The following is a 3,862-nucleotide window of genomic DNA, read 5'->3' on the forward strand; positions in this document are numbered from 1 at the left end:
CATTTCGGTTTAGAAAGTACCACCTGCTGTGCAGGGCCGGATTAACGCTCCTGTGGGCTATTAGATTTTGTGGGGCCCCTCCCCTGTATAGAAGTCTTTTTCCTGGGAAGGAGTTTGGTGAAGGAGGGGGGCTTGGGCAGCGGATTGGGGTGCCAGAGGAGGTGTGGGGTCTGAGAGGGAGTTTGGATGCAGGAGGGGGATTCTGATCTGGGGCAGGGGGATGGGGTGGAGGAGGGGGTGCGAAGTACAGGTTCCAGCCGGAAGGCGCTTGCCACAGGCAGCTCCCGGCCAGCGGTGCAGCAGGGCTCAGGCTGCCTGCCATAGCCCCACGCCACTCCCGGAAGGGGCTGGCTGCTAGCATGTCTCTGCGCGCCCCGTAGCTCCCATTGTCTGGGAACCAGCCAATGGGAGCTGTGAGGACAGTGCTGGGGGCAGGGGCAGTGAATGGAGCCGCCTCCCCCCCCCACCCCAGGGGCCACAGAGACATGCCAGCAGCCAGCCGCTTCCGGGAGTGGCGTGGGGTATGGCAGGCAGCAGCCTGCCTGAGCGCCCCTTTTAGTGGCCCGGAGATTGCTTCCTGTGATTTATTTTTGCGGGTCCCCCTTGAGCCAGGGCCCTGGGCTGCACCCCCTAGAGCCCCTGCCTTAATCTGGCCCTGCTGCTGTGCAACGCTATCATTCCTGGCTTATTAAGAACTCTTTGGCTCTTACGGAGGGTTAGGGGAAGAGGTATTAGTTACAGTGGGCCTGATCCGTAGAGGGCCTGATCCTGTGCATCTACTGAGGACCTGCAATCACAGTTAATGGGGGTAGTTAATGGGAGCAGCTGTCAGGAACAGACAAAGTGGATAACACCTTAAACTTCCTCCATGGTCAGCGGCAGCTGAGGGAATGCATTGCATTGCATTGCAGTGCTCAGCACCTCTCATGAATGGGCCCAGAGTAACCATAACTGCTCTTATCGCTGCAGTCTCTAACCCTGCTATTTTCTCTTTGCAACCATTACTACTAATGCTAAACAACCTGTCCAGCTCTCTAACTTTAAAGGCAAACTCATTTGAATGTATCAGACTGATTGGCTTTTGTTCTTTTTATGAGCAATTTTTTTCATTTTAAGAAGTTAAACTTGATTGCTAGAGATGCACTTTGTCCATACAGATTGCATACAGCATTTTATTGCAGAAAGTATGGTTTATAGTAAACTAAGAACACTACTATGTCTGAAAATGCTATCTGACTCCAGTGATGCCAGGATATGGCCCTAAAATAGTGAATACAGACGTGTTGTTTACCCTTTCCCATAATACAGCAATCAGAACTCACCCAATGAAATTAATAGGCAACAGGTTTAATGAAACAAGAGGAAGTCCTTTTTCACACAATGTTCAGTTAACTTGTGGAACTCATTGCTATGGATGTTGTGAAGCCAAAAGTATTACTGGGTTCAGAAAATAATTACCTTAATTCATGGTCAACTGGTCCATCAATTGCTATTTGCCAAGATGGTCATGGATGCAACACCATGCTTAGGGCCACCCTAAATGTTTGACTGCCAGAAACTAGGAGGGGAAGACAGGGGTGGATTGCTCTAAAGTCCCCTGTTCTGTCCATACTCCCTGAAGCTCTGATACTACTGGATACTGTTGGAGTCAAAATATTGGGCCAGATGGACCGTTGATCTGATCCAGTATGGCTGCTCTTATGTTCCTATGTAAAATGATACTCTTTTATGAGAGGAGGCGTCTATTATTGTATTAGATCTCTTATTGTTTTTATTTAGATTTTCAGTAGGCTTCACTGTACTCTAAAGGCTTACACAGTGTCTAAGCTCTCTCTTGCAGACAACGTCATCTGTTGCAACATGCCCATGAAAAATTGCATCTAATCCTGCCCCCCTTGCCCATTGACTTTAGAGGTCTACTTGAATGAGAACAACAAGGAGGATTTGATCCATAGTGTGTAACCAAGGTGTTAGAAACGATCATTCCTTCACAGACAAATTATTTTAAAATAACTGAATATGTACTTATGGGTTATAAATGCAGGATTTGCAATAGAGCTTTACATGATATATTATTCCTTGTATTACACTATATTTAGTAAGTAATATAGGAAGAAAAGCTATAATGTACTGTATTTTTTTCTCTCTTGAAAACTGCATTGGACACAAAAACTGTTTTACATTCCCTGGATTAGGGAAGTTAAAAATATGAAATATTTTGTGCATAACCAATTTGGAGGTCAGTTGCTTAACTAACAGCTTAAACAATAATGGATATGAATATTTTGTAAGCATTGTGGAGACTTTGAAATGTGAAATAAAGGTAGAAATTATAATCTGTACTGCATGATTTTCCTTAAGCTACATTTTACATGTGAAAGAACTAATTTATATGTAAAACCCTTGCTGTAGAAAGCAGACAAAGAGCTGGAAAAGTTATATAAATAATGTCAAGTTCAGCATTTGTTCTATGATAATAAGATCTAATGGCTAGAAGCTGATACTAGAAAAATTCTAATAGGAAACAAGGCTCAAATGTTTAACAGTGAGAGTATTTAACAACTGGAACCACAGGATGTGGTAGATTCTCTGTCACCTTAAGTCTTTAAATCAGGATTGGATATCTTTCTAAGAAATATGCTCAAAGGGGTTCAAACTGGCAGGGTTTTGAGCAGTATGTTCTTGATCCAGGAAAGTGGGTAAGCATACAGTTAAGCACGAGTAGTCTCTATCAAGTCAATGTTTAATGAGGTGTTTTATGATTTAAAAAAATGCATTCTATTTGTTTAGCAGGTGAAATTATTAGTGCTTTTCACCTTCTGTCATGCTGCAGGAAGGCTTTTTGAGGGGGTCATTCTTTTCAGAGATATTGTACTGACCTTATACAACAGCATTTTCCACAGGGAGATCTCAATGCACCCTCAAATAATGAATTAATAAGCCTCATAACAATTCTGGACAGTAGGTAATCATTACTTACACCAAGTGAAGCACAGAGAGATTAAGAGACTTGCCCACAGTCACACAAGAAGTCATTGGCAGAGCTATGACCAGAACTCAGCTATCTTGACACCCAGTCCTGCACTTTTTAAGCACTAAACAATGTTTCCTCTTCTCTTCTTAAAATGAAACATTGTCCATACCTTAAATCACACACATAAACTATTGCCCATGTTTCATGCAGAGAACAGATTAATGCCATTCCAAGGTATTAACACAAGTGGTTTCCACTATATTCCTTGACTTTTCTTTACTGAAGAATTTCTGATTGCTTATTCAGACATCTACTGGATTATAATACTACGTCTCTGAACATGGCATGTCTTTGCCAAATCAAATTTTTAAAGTTCACTTGCAATTTATCATGAAGTTTTTTAGTCATCTTGACATCTCATCTTAAGTGTAAACTGAAAACTACATTTACTGGAAATGTCCACTCAGAAACGAAATGACAGATGCCAGATCCCTGACCTATAGGTACTTTATAAAATTAGACCATGTCTGTGATGCACTGCAGCTTCTGGAGAAAAGAAAGAAAACACTAATAGGAAATGTACCTCTACCATGCCCAAAACAGATTAAAGAAAAGAGTGTTGATGTACTTTACAGACAGGAGGACCATAAATCAACTTTGTCCAACCTTTTCAAACGTAGGTGCCTAATATTAGGCACCCAAATCTTTTTTTTTTTTTTTGGCACCTTGACAAAAGTGACCTGATTTGCAGAGGGGCTGACTTCCGTGCCTATTTACCTTTTTAAAAAATGGTGATAAGGACAAAATCCTAATTACATGTGGGCTACAATTCGGTGTAATAACAACATAGACTTGTATTTCTGTAGTACTTTTCATCCAGTAGGATGA

The sequence above is a fragment of the Chrysemys picta genome, chromosome 3 (assembly GCF_011386835.1).
Source record: "Chrysemys picta bellii isolate R12L10 chromosome 3, ASM1138683v2, whole genome shotgun sequence".
NCBI classification, from domain to species: Eukaryota; Metazoa; Chordata; order Testudines; family Emydidae; genus Chrysemys; species Chrysemys picta.